Source organism: Rutidosis leptorrhynchoides, chromosome 11, assembly GCF_046630445.1.
Source record: "Rutidosis leptorrhynchoides isolate AG116_Rl617_1_P2 chromosome 11, CSIRO_AGI_Rlap_v1, whole genome shotgun sequence".
In the NCBI taxonomy this organism is placed as follows: Eukaryota; Viridiplantae; Streptophyta; class Magnoliopsida; order Asterales; family Asteraceae; genus Rutidosis; species Rutidosis leptorrhynchoides.
This window is the reverse complement of record NC_092343.1, coordinates 266,822,260-266,836,718: the sequence shown is the minus strand read 5'-3', so window position 1 is coordinate 266,836,718 and position 14,459 is coordinate 266,822,260. Positions and strand designations below refer to the sequence as shown.

The 14,459-nt window shown below is 31.0% G+C and overlaps 1 pseudogene; it reads right to left on the bottom strand.

Annotated features, from left to right (window-relative positions):
* Positions 1–7,645: 7,645 nt before the first annotated feature.
* Positions 7,646–10,391, bottom strand: LOC139875512 (uncharacterized; annotated as a pseudogene).
* Positions 10,392–14,459: the final 4,068 nt, after the last annotated feature.

Genomic DNA, 14,459 nt, shown 5'->3' with positions numbered 1-14,459 from the left:
CCATTTTGAGATTTAGCTTTATGTGGATCAAATAAATAACCTGCATCTGCATAACCAACCAAATCTTGTTTTGATTCGTTAGAATAAAATAATCCTAAATCAGTAGTTCCTCGAAGGTATCGAAATATGTGTTTGATCCCATTCCAGTGTCTTTTGGTAGGAGCTGAGCTGAACCTTGCCAATAAATTAACTGCAAAAGAAATGTCAGGTCTTGTACAATTTTTAAGATACATAAGAGCTCCAATTGCACTAAGATATGGTACTTCTGGTCCCAGGATATCTTCATGATCTTCACAGGGACGAAATGGATCAGTGTCAACATTAAGTGATCTAACAACCATAGGAGTACTTAATGGTTTTGCCTTGTCCATATTAAAACGTTTTAAAATCTTTTCAGTATATGTTGTTTGATGTACAAGTAAACCATTAGGCATATGTTCAATTTGTAAACCAAGGCAATACTTGGTTTTTCCGAGATCTTTCATTTCAAATTCTTTCTTTAGAAGTTGAATGGCTTCATGGATCTCTTTATTTGTACCTATGATATTAAGATCATCAACATAAACAGCTATGATCACATATCCGGATGTTGTTTTCTTAATGAAAACACATGGGCAAATAAGATTATTGGTATACCCTTTGCTTATGAAGTAATCACTTAATCGTTTATACCACATGCGACCCGATTGTTTCAACCCATATAAAGACCTTTGTAACTTGATTGAGTACATTTCTTTGGGTTTTGCATTGGTTGCTTCTGATACCTTAAATCCTTCAGGTATCTTCATATATATATCACTATCAAGTGATCCATAAAGATAAGCAGTCACAACATCCATGAGATGCATTTCTAAATTTTCAGAAACTGTCAGGCTGATTAAGTATCTAAAAGTAATTGCATCCATAACAGGAGAATAAGTTTCCTCATAATCAATTCCCGGTCTTTGAGAAAAACCTTGAGCTACAAGTCTAGCTTTATACCTTGTAACTTCATTTTTCTCATTTCTTTTTCGCACAAAAACCCATCTATATCCCACAGGTTTCACATCTTTAGGTGTGAGAATGATAGATCCGAAAACTTTTCTTTTATTGAGTGATTCAAATTCAGCTCGTATTGCTCCTTTCCAATGATCCCAATCATGTCTATTTTGACATTCCATGACAGATTTTGGTTCTGGATCATCATCATCATTCATGATGTCATATGCAACATTATATGAAAATATCTCATCAAGATTTTTCATTTCATTTCGGTTCCATAATATTTTTGAATGTGCGTAATTGATTGAAAATTCCGTATTAACATCATCAATCTCCTCTGCAGAAGGAGTATTGATTTGTAGTTCTTCTTGAACACTTTCTTTTACCTCATTATCAGCTGATTTTCTTTTCCGAGGATTTTTATCTTTGGAACCAATTGGTCTCCCACGTTTCTGGCGTGGCAAAGACTCAAGAATAACATTATTGCCAGTTTTTGGAATTTCAATTCGAGCTGGAGCATTTGCTGCTGGTATATATGATTTAGTCACTCTTTTTGTATCTGTAAATGCATCAGACAATTTATTTGCAAGTTCTTGCATATGCATTATTTTTTGAACTTCGATCTCGCATTCTTTTGTGCGAGGATCAAGATACATTAATTGAGGTTCACACCATGAAACATCATTTTCTTTATTTTTTATTTCTCCCCCTAATCTAGGGAATAATGTTTCATTAAAGTGACAATCAGCAAAACGTGTTGTAAAAACATCACCCGTCATGGGTTCAATATATCTTATTATTGAAGATGTTTCATATCCAACATATATTCCCATCCTTCTTTGAGGACCCATTTTAGTACGTTGTGGTGGTGAGATAGGGACATAAACAGCACAACCAAATGTTCTAAGGTGGGAAATATTTGGCTGATGACCAAAAGCAAGTTGCAAAGGAGAATATGTATGACTTGCGCTTGGTCTAATGCGAATCAATGATGCAGCATGCAAAATTGCATGGCCCCATACAGATACTGGGAGTTTTGTTCGCATTATCAATGGTCTAGCTATTAGCTGCAATCGTTTAATTAATGATTCAGCTAAACCATTTTGTGTATGCACATGGGCAACGGGATGTTCAACAATAATCCCAATAGACATGCAAAAGTTATTAAATACTTGAGACGTAAACTCACCGGCATTATCTAATCTCACCCTTTTAATAGTATAATCAGGGAAATGTGCTCTCAATTTAATAATTTGAGCAAGAAATTTTGCAAATGCCATATTTCGACTTGATAATAGACAAACATGAGACCATCTACTAGATGCGTCTATTAGAACCATAAAATATCTAAATGGTCCACATGGTGGATGAATTGGTCCACATATATCACCTTGAATTCTTTCAAGAAACATTGGTGATTCTTTTTCAACTTTAAGAGGTGATGGTCTTATTATTAACTTTCCAAGTGAGCATGATGTACATGGGATAAGTGCATCATGAGGGATCCTTTGATCCGCCAATGGATGTCCATGTGTATTTTGTATTATTCTTTTCATCATTGTTGATTCTGGGTGACCTAATCTCTCATGCCACAAACTGATCATTACAGGATCACATAATTTTTCTTTAACTACCACATTTACTTCAGGTACATTTATATGTGTATAATGTAAACCAGAATGAAGTCTTGGTAGTTTTTCAATTACACGATTCTTATCAGTGATACTTAAATATTTTTCATTTTCTGTTGTCACTGACTGATAATCATATCCATTTTGGTATATGTCAGAGAAACTTAACAAATTTCTCTTTGACATGGGAGAAAATAAGGCATTATTTATCAGAAAATTCGTACCATTTGGTAACATGAATTTTGCCTTTCCCATTCCTTTTATTAAGTCCACAGGACCTGATATAGTATGTATAGTTCCTTCCGTTGCTTTCAAGTCTGTGAAATATTTTTTAGATTTGAGTATGGTGTGAGTGGCACCACTGTCTGCAATACAAATATCTCCACCATTTGACTGTTTTTTTTACTCCAGCAGTATACATCATGAACTTCAAAAAAATAATAATATGAGAAACAAATAATGAGTATATAATTCATCAATATATTACATTCAAAACATGTTACAAACGATAGCACATAATAAGGAAATATGTAGTAAACTAGATATGGTGTAGATTGAAAATCTACAACCATTTATTTAACGAGAACATATAATAGGATATCTATATATATATATATATATATAGATATTAGAAATTTATTCATTAAAGTAGTCACAAGTTGGCTCAGTGATTTTTGTATCAAGGTCATCCACAAGATTTGCTTCTTTTCCTTTTCCCTTTAGGGATTCTTGATACCGATTAACAGAATGCTGATTTGTTCGGCAGTTTTTAGACCAGTGGCCAATTTTACCACATCGGTAACAAGAATCTTCAACATTCTTTGAAGAGCCTTCTTCAACATTGTGATTTGTGGGATTGTATGGTGTTTGGATTTTATAATTTTGTGGATTATTATTTCTTTGTCCACAACCACGACCACCACGACCACGACCACCACCACGACCATTACCATAAGGGTGATTTCGAACATAGTTATGATTTTTATTATTGTTATGGTAATTTCCATGATGATGGTTTTGGCCAATATGGCTACGACCTCTTCCACGCCCTCGTCCATGTGCATTTCTTCTTTTATTATTATTATTATTATTATTGTTAATAGCATTAGCTTCAGGAAATGCTAGCGCACCGGTAGGACGAGATTCTTGATTTTTCATCAGTAATTCTTTATTAACTTCTGCAACTAAGAGATAAGTTTGAAGTTTGGAAAAAGTTTTATAATTCTGCAATCTTAAATTTTCTTGCACAGTTATATTTGCAGAATGCATTGTGGAGAAAGTTTTCTCCATCATATCAGCATCACTTATTTCTTGACCACAGAATTGAAGCTTTGAACGGATCTTGAACATGGCCGAGCTGTATTCACTTACCTTTTTGAAATCTTGGAACCTTAGATTTCTCCATTCTTCCCTCGCAGCTGGAAGTAATATCTCCTTTTGATTATCGAATCTACTCTTGATACTTTCCCATAAAACATGTGGATCTTTGATAGTGAGAAACATATGTTTTAAGGTGGTATCAATATGTTTGCGAATAAAAGCAATTGATTTTAATTTATCTTGATCGGAACAAGTATTATTTTCTTTTAAAGTTTCTAGAATACCCAATGATCCAAGATTTATTTCTACGTCCATAACCCATGATGTGTAGTTTGTTCCCGATACGTCTAAGGCATCAAACTCAAGCTTTGATAAGTTTGACATTTTCTATTTTCAGAAAGATGAACAACATAAATCATAATCATAATCATAATCATAATATATTTTTTTTTTTCGTAGATAAATAACAACATGCAATTAGAATTAGTTTAGATTCATAAGTAGTAAACAAAGGAATAATGGTATGATTACAAATAATAAAATCATAAGGGAATATAGGTTCATATTATATTATATTATTAATGATATTATTATAATATATATTAAGTTATAATATATATTATTATAATATATTTTTCTTATTTTAACCTTTAAGATTTACTTTTAATAAAAATACAAACTACTTTTCTTATTTTAACTTTTAAGATTTACTTTTAATAAAAATACAAACTACTTTTTTATTTTAACTTTTAAGATTTACTTTTAATAAAAATACAAACTACTTTTTTTATTTTAACTTTTAAGATTATAAATTTAAGAATAAACATTAGTATGCATGAAATAAATAATGATTAATTGCATAAGTAATCATAAATGTTAGATAACATATAAAGACCCCATCGTATTCGTATTGATCGGAATTAATCTCGACCCATGGTACTGTGTTGTCAAATGACGTGTTGCGTACATAAAGTACCGTGTTGTCAAATGACGTGTTGCGTACAATCATGAGGTCTTATTAACATAAATATAAATGTTAGTGAAGTTAATAAGAGTTAGATTACAGAAAATATAATTTAGGTGGTATAACCGACCATATATAACTTAAATAACATAAATATAAATGTTAGTGAACATAACTGTAAATGTTAGTATACATAAATAAATGTTAGATAACATAAATGTAAATGTTAGTATACATAAATAAATGTTAGATAACATAAATGTAAATTAGGCGACAGTGTCGACCATATATCATTTAGGTGGTATAACTGACCATATATTAGTTAGGTGGCAGAGCCAACCATATTTAGTATAAATGTTGAGATAATCGTGCTGATAACGTGTTATAATTCAGTAGGCTTATAACTACCTTTAGTGGTTCTTGACTGTAGAAGGTATATAGAGATAGAGATACTGTAAAACGGAGAAAACAAAGGTTGAACAAAAGGTATGAGTAATTGGTTTTTTATTTATAGAAAAATGTACAATGAGAGTTTGGTGGCATTTGGAATCTAGAGAGAGAGTGTTTTTGTTAACCAAAAAATACATACAATAAACTCTAACTCAACACACCTATTTATACTCAAAAAATATACTATGCAATATCTATAATAATAATAAAATTATCATCCAATTATTACTTTTATAACAAAAGTGTTTTATTCTCACGTATCATATAAAACGAAGTTTCTAACATTTTTGAAAGCATAATTGTTAGAAGTCTTTATGATCGTTCCTCTTCAATATATTATTATTAATAATTATCAACATCAATGTATTAGTATCTTATCTTAATCTTAATTAAATTAAACGAGCTTAAGACCCGCGAATTCGCGTGGTGTTTTTAAGGGTAAAATCATATTTTTATTTATTCCATTAATAGTTTTTTGTAGAAGGCCGCAAATCTGAACATATAACTCATCATCTATCAAGGAATCATGATATCCTTCCATCGCAGATGCCGGACTGCTCCTATTTGCCTTAGATAAGATCGAATTGATCGTGTTGCACTTCTAGGCTCTAGCCATCGTCTTGTTTACTTAAACAAATTTTGTATCCCATTATTCCATAATAACATGTTACAATACCCAATCATCAAATCAATATTATAGATTAGCAATTCAACCTGTGTGCCAAATGACAAATCAAAAATTTTATCTAGAATTTGAAAAACAAAAAACAAATTAAATAATATTATAGATTCCTAATTCTTGCACCCGAACCATATTGAAAAGTTCTAATAGTATCTCCATCCTTTCCAATTAGCAATCCAACCTGTGCACCGAATGACAAATCGAAAATTTTATCTAGAATTTTAAAAAACAAAGTTATCTAATTACAAACTCTTCAAGTACTGCTATGATTTTGCATATTATAAATATCAAAATAATTGGGTATCAAAATACTTGATAAATTATAGTCACACCTTATTAGCTACAGTGCATAATAAACTCTAGTTCTTTATTTGTCCTATTTAGAATTGTAGTTATCTTTACCATATTAATTTGATGATCTAACATGGAGTGCTTAAACTGATGAAAGTTAATGTGATATACACAAAAATTATTGTATCCCTTGAATTTTTGTATGGTCGACCTTTTAATTTGCATATTTAGTTTTTACAACACTTCTCTAGCATTTTTTTTTTATATCCAGAACTCCTCATCAATTTTTTTTCTAATTATATAGGTTAGCTCATCCAGAATTTAAGTTTTTGACATGGTTCACAGAACTACAATTACAATAATAATAATAAATGATTATTAAAAGGCAGGGTGATCTCAGATACAAGTAATACCTTCCTGGAGCCATTCACCAAAGCGTCTTGTTCAAGGTCGAATCAGCAAAGCGTTTTCTAGTGACTTCGGAACCCCCGAGTTGTCTTGCTGCACACAGTTAATGGTTCAAGTTTATAACACATCAATTTTGTTGAATGTTACCAACAGCTGGACCCGAAGTAGGTAGCACGTTGCAATCTTTTTTGATTATCCTTTTGTTGTTTATGAACCAGTGGTGCCCAACATCAACACATACATTTTAGCACACTCTCAACATCCGCACTCTACATAATTAAATTGGAACATTCATACTCAATTTTTTCCCAATAGAAATCAGTAAATGACATCACCATAATAATCATGTATATCTAGAAAATAAAAACAAACAATCAAAAATGTAAATCATATACTAATTCAACCTTACTTTTATAGTATTGTAAATGCAAAAGTAGGTAGATAATATATTATTTCTTTCCTCAAATACAGATAAGAATTATAAGTGAGAGAAAGAAATAGAGCGAGCAAATTTAACCATTGTGTGGCCTCCATCACCAAATATATAATTTATGATTATGCTCCGGTGTATGGTCTAGAAACCTACAATACATTAGCTTATATATTAGCGAGACATAAATCATATCTTTGTGGAAAAGCATTCAAAAGTTAGCCAGTACCTGGTAATATATAATCATAGGCAAGAACATAAATGTTGTATATCTTCATCAATGAAATGCAACAAATGTTGTATATCTTCATTACTGAAATGGAATAATGGTCTAAAAACCACGCATCATATCTTAACAAACTGCAAGGCTTATATGTCTACTTGAACACAACGAAAAGAATTAAAAATTAGTTATAACAATAAAGATTTATAGCCACATGTAAGCTATTGTGTCCCTAAGTTGACCTGACAATTAGAAGAGTCGATCTTTAAGCAGTTACCAGCTTTCTCGAGTGGACAATGTACATCAGGTCAGATCGGCCAGGATTGGGAGATATATCTAAAACCTGCACGAATATTGTAATTAAAGCCAAAATTTAGTTTGTTTTACTTTCAAAGTCAAATTTGATATTTTCCTGCAAAACGACATCTATAATGAATAATGTTCACATGGGATGGTTCAAACCCTCCAGCATAGTGAAAATATGCTCCAACTATCATATTGTGATCCTAATCGCCGGTCGATGTCCATATCGATATGGCCTTCGTAAAGAAACAACAATTCGAGAAGCTGTTCATGTGCTAGTATCATAATCATAATCATAATCATAATCATAATCATAATCCAGATAATTCATCAATTAGTCACTTATAATCATATAATAAGTTTCAAATTGAAAATCTAGATATCACATAAATTTGATTTCTTTTGTAACTCAGAGAATCAAACCTTTGACTGACATGTCATAAAGGATTTATACGTTCATAGTTTGCAACATCACTAATTAAAGTTTAAGTACAAAGATCACCTAAAGACAGCCTTGCCACGTGGCTTCAAAATCCAGTGCATTTCCTTGAATACTTCGATGGGTTTAGTCAAATAGTCAACACTGACCTACAAAGAAGCGCAATTTAGTAAAAGTCGCCGTGAAGGTTAAGTGTTTTAAAAATTAACAATACGCACCACATTTGTGATAACATCAAAGGAATTATCTTCAAAAAGGAGCTTACGGTTTGTGTTAAGGTCTTGGACGATGTATTCAGTGAGGACCTACAATGATGCAACATATTTGTTCAAATGAAATGCAGGGATGTTTCGAACCCAATAAATAAAATGGATCAAATTGTATTCTGATATTTACTTTATTAGCTTTGAGCTCTTCTTCGTTAAGTCCCATACCGGCTATATGTTCTTGGTTATATCCTGCAGGAAAATGACTGACCCAATTGCTGCACATGTCGAGAAGAGCTGGATCATTAATGTAAGACTTCGTAATATTTGGTAAGAGTAGTGATAGCTGGATCATTAATGTAAGACTCGTACAACACTAAATCCGATGATATGCAAAAAAAAAAAAAAAAAAAAAAAAACCAACATAAAGTTCATAATTGTGTGATATCATTATATACATAGTTCATCCAGCTCTGAATTGTGATTGTTGACAGTTTGCTTCCCCTAATTACATAGTATAACGATACAAATATGTGTATGTTCTTTAGATTTTCAACCAAGGGTCATTATAGTTTGTATGTGCTCACTTCTCAGTAACATTGCTAGGTAATCAAAAGTAATTACTATGTAGAAGATCATTTCTAAAAACTGCACTCGTCGTAACGTTGAAAGTCTTGATCCGTAAAAGGAGATTGTTCGGGCCTTTCTACATTCTCCAGTATCTGTAAAAGTAAAAACATAAAAGCAAATTACATACAACTATAAAAATGTAATAGGAAGATGCCTATTTTTATGTTCCAATAATTCAGTATGCTAATGCTAATGACTTCGCTTATTAAGAGTATTTACAATACTCTATTTACAAAGTCATATAAATTTTAAGTATAAAGATATTAAGTTGTACGGTCTAAACAATATAAAGACAAAATTGCTGAAATAGTCCCCGTAGTTTGTACCAAAATGTTAGTTTTGTCCCTGTGCTTTTTTTTGATGGATTTGGTCCCGGTGGTTTGTAAAAGTTGCTGATTTAGTCCCTCTGACCGATGGCTGTCAAAAAATGCCGTTAACTCCAGTCATGTGCCAGACATGTGAGGGTATTTTCGTCAATTTCTTTCATTTATTTACAATATTGCTGAAATGGTCTATGTGGTTTGTAACAAAGTTGCTGAATTGGTCCCTGTGGTTTGTAACAAAATTGCTGAAATCTTTATCCCCAAAATTTCTATCTTCCTCACATCAACACTGTCTGAGATCATTCATTCATTTCAGTTTATTCAATCTCAGATTCAGTTTACATAATTCACAAAAGTCACTTAATAAGATTCAAGCTACCTCCTACAATAATCGTATGAATGTTCATAGCTCATAAAATCTAAATCTTCAAATATTGAGTGTTAACTTTAATTGATTACCACAACATGATTCTAATACAATTCCTAAACCTCATCGATCACAACTTTAGTTCTACAACAACATATTTGAGCAAATTGATCTCGAGTTAGTCGTTCTTCAGAAAGTCATGGTGACTTGAGCTCCAGATCGTTTCAGAATGAAATCGAGAAAAGTAAAAGTGCAGAGTTGTTTATTTTCATCTCATGAAGGTGTATGAACAATCTCAGATCTCAATTTGATGTATCAAGTTTGAATTTTGGAGTCAAAGATTCGTATAAAAAGTCAATCGAATCTTCATCCTTCAAATTCATAATTTCTGTGATGACTCAAGTCTGGATGATGATTGTCGAGTGTTTGTGGATACATTTGCAACCACTTTTGTGAAGGATTCATATGCTAAACAACATCAGATCATGTTTTTTAATTTTGAAGTTCATAAAGAAGGATACGAACTGTTCTTGATCGAATTCAGGAATTTCATGGTGTTTTGATGGAAGTTGGTTCACAACACATGTTAGTCGCTGCATATAGATGAGGTTTCAATTGATTTTCGAGCTCAATTTACTATGAATCCAGATTTTGATTTTGTGTTCTTATGAAAGTGACGACCTGCTCAATTTGAAAACCACAGGGACCAATTCAGCAACTTTGTTACAAACTACAGGGACCATTTCAGCAATATTGTAAATAATTGAAAGAAACTGACGAAAATACCCTCACATGTCTGGCACATGACTGGAGTTAACGGCATTTTTTACGGTCGTCGGTCAGAGGGACTAAATCAGCAACTTTTACAAACCACAGAGACCAAATCCATAAAAAAAGCACAGGGACTAAACCAGCATTTTGGTACAAACCACAGGGACTATTTCAGCAATTTTGTCCAATATAAATACATATCAAATCTAAATTCACATATAAAAACAACAATTTTAATCAATTACAACAAGCCGTATCTCAATTAAAGGTGCATTCAATACATACATACACAAATCATTCAAACCCCAACAGAAAATCATAAACCCTAAAACCTCAAATCACGTCAAATCACAAAAAACTAACCTTTTCAACAGTACCCTATGTAGTGGCCCGAACTTTTCCATGTTTATATATATTAAATGAAATTGATATTTACATGATTAAGTGTTTCCAACATGTTAAGCAATCAAACTTGTTAAGACTTGATTAATTGAAATAGGTTTTATATAGACAATTGACCACCCAAGTTGACCGGCGATTCACGGACGTTAAAACTTGTAAAAACTATATGATGACATACATATGGATATATATATATATATATATATATATATATATATATATATATATATATATATATATATATATATATATATATATATATATATATATATATATATAGTTATCATGATATTATGATAAGTATGTACCTCATTAAGTATTTTAACAATGAGTTATATACATAAAAATGAGACTATTGAATTAAGAAACTTGAAAACGGTATATATAACGATTATCGTTATAACAACGTCTTACTAATTACATATGAATCATTTTAAGATATTGATAAACTATATATATAAATGTTAAATGATAAGTAAACATATCATTAAGTATAATAACAATGAACTACATATGTAAAAACAAGACTACTAACTTAAGGATTTCGAAACGAGACATATATGTAACGATTATAGTTGTAACGACATTTAACTGTATATATATCATATTAAGATATATTAATACATCATTATATCATGATAATGTAATAATTTAACATAATTTAACATCTCATTAGATATAATAAATAATGTGTTAACAACATTTAACAAGATCGTTAACTTAAAGGTTTCAAAACAACATTTACATGTAATGACTAACGATGACTTAACGACTCAGTTAAAATGTATATACATGTAGTGTTTTAATATGTATTCATACACTTTTGAAAGACTTCAAGACACTTATCCAAGTACTTCTACTTAACAAAAATGTTTACGATTACACCCTCATTCATTTTCATCAACAATTATACTCGTATGCACTCGTATTTGTACTTGTACAATACACAGCTTCTAAATGTATTTACTATTAGTATATACACTCCAATGATCAGCTTTTAGCAGCCCATGTGAGTCACCTAACCATGTGGGAACCATCATTTAACATCTAGCATGACTTATGAGCAAGGAAACAAAAACAAGAACTCCTTTTAACCCCACTCACCTTCACCACTCACCACCTACTCCATTTCACTTCCAATTTTCTTCCAAATTCTCTCTCAAAACACACACACTCTTCCATGAACGTCTAAGTTACTATTTTTTCAGCAAAAATCATCAAATACAAGCTTTGGTTATTGTGATGGCCCCGTCAAAACACTTAACGGCTCCGTCACTTGGTCCCACAGCTTGATCGAACTTAAATGAATTTAACAAACGACATTGCATTCTTTTATTTCAAAAGTTTCCCAAAAAGGAAAGCATACCAAAATATGTAGTTTAAAAGTAACCCAACATATTAATTAACCAAAGTTGAGACAAAACATTGTCAACAAACCACAAGTTTAAATTATCCAAAAACAGAATGCAAGCTTAAGTTTCATAAATTGTTTCATTAACATCTGCCCAAATGCATGTAGACTCTTCTAAATACAGCGGAAGCATCACATAAACTCAACTAACTGTGAAAACATGCGAGTAAACTGTCAACACAAAGGTTGAGTGAATTATAGGTTTAAATTATTGAATAAACTTTAGACCACAAAATTTAAAAATGTTAGAAAACATTAAAAATTATTCCATTATCAATGAGCCACGTGTAACCACTTAACCCTTTATTTACCCTTGCCAAACACAATAATAATATACACTGGACAGTGTATCTACAACAAAATACGAAGTACTAAACATTCCGATTATAAATTGCTAGCGCGACTAGCTCGAAATGGGGTTGTCAAATCCGATAGATCTATCCGTAGGATTCGCGTTCACCGGTAGAAACCAATGATTACAGTTACCAGACTAGGGAATATTTTTGTCCAACTCACAATGAATAATTTAAATTTAATTGTCACTTGTGTCTAAACGTGAACTAAAATGCATGTAATCACATCCCAAAAATATACTTTGAAAAGTATGTAAAAACGGGACTATAACTCACCTTAATAGTAACGAAGTAATCAACACAATTAAGCGAACAGCAAATGAAGTACAGTGATCAGGAATAATCACAACGCCGATCTATAAATAAAGCAGATCGATATAAATAACTAACTTAGGTCAAGTCTTAGTATGATAGCTATTGTACATGTTGCAAGTAGTCATAGAACAATACTCAGCATGCATCGGTTTGATCGAAACAGCGTACGGACACACACTTTCTATTTTTAGAAAGTTCTATTTTTAGCAGGTTTCCATTTTTGGAAAGTTTCTATTTTTGGAAAGTTTCTATTTTTGGAAAGTTGCTATTTTAGGAAAGTTTATAAGTTATGAAAGTTTCCTTAATTAGAAAGTCAACAAAAGTCAACTGAAAGTCAAAGTCAACTGAAAGTCAACTCAAAAGTCAACCTTGGTCAAACATAGTCAACGTTAATTTTAAAAGTGTAAGTGGTAATAATAATGTAAGTTATAACGTTTATTAAAGTTAAATATGTCTAATTATGTCATAACATAAGTTTAATTAAATTAAAATGAATTATTAAAGTTAATATAAGTTTAAATGATATAATTAATATAACATAAGTATTTAATTAATTAATTAAATATTAGTCATAATATAAGTATTATTAATTAATAATAAATTTTAAATCATATCATAAGTATTATTAATTAATAATGAATTATTAATCATATCATAAGTTTCTAATTATAATCATTAAATCATAAGTATTTAATAATTAAATAATAACTAAATAATAACTAAGCCTTATAATAATTAAATAATTAATTAATACTTATTATAAGTCTTATAATAATAATCTTATAACATAAGTTTAATACTTATCATAAGTATTTTTCATTAATAATAAAAGTATTATTAATCATAAGTTTAATGAAAATGTTAATTAAATCATAAGTAATAATTAAATGATATAATAAATATATATCATAAGTCTTAAAATTTAATAATTACTTTTTATATCATAAGTAATTAAATGATAATGAAATTCATTATTTATATCATAAGTTTAATAATTAATCATAAGTTTTAAATCAAAAGTTCATCGGGTCGTATCTTGAGCCCCGGGTGTCAGTTTTCGGTGAGTCTTACATATATCTCTGCCTAATCAAATCACCCGACACTTTGGTACACTCAAGAACACAGCAAGAACAGTCCACAAGTCATGGTGATCAGCCATGACACCACTTGGAACTTCAATTCAATCAAAATCGTGTTTTAGCCATAACAGGTGATTCGTGGCTCGGATTTAGATGACCCGAACATGAAAGTTCGTCCCACCATTAATCCTAACACACTAACACACCCTAAAGTCACCAAATATGGTCACAAAGTCGGACCAAACCTGGTTCATACCAATATCACATTTCAATCTTAACAAAATACCATTTTGATCATATCTAGGGCTCCGGGAATCGAAACGACATGAATCCGGAGTCTAAAATTAATGTCTTGATGAGAGGAACTCATCTAGATACTTTATTTTAACTTTTATGACAGTCACAATATCAAAAATACACGAATTAGCTGCTGTCCCAATTATATCAAACCGAAAACATATGTATTTGAGTAATTCTATG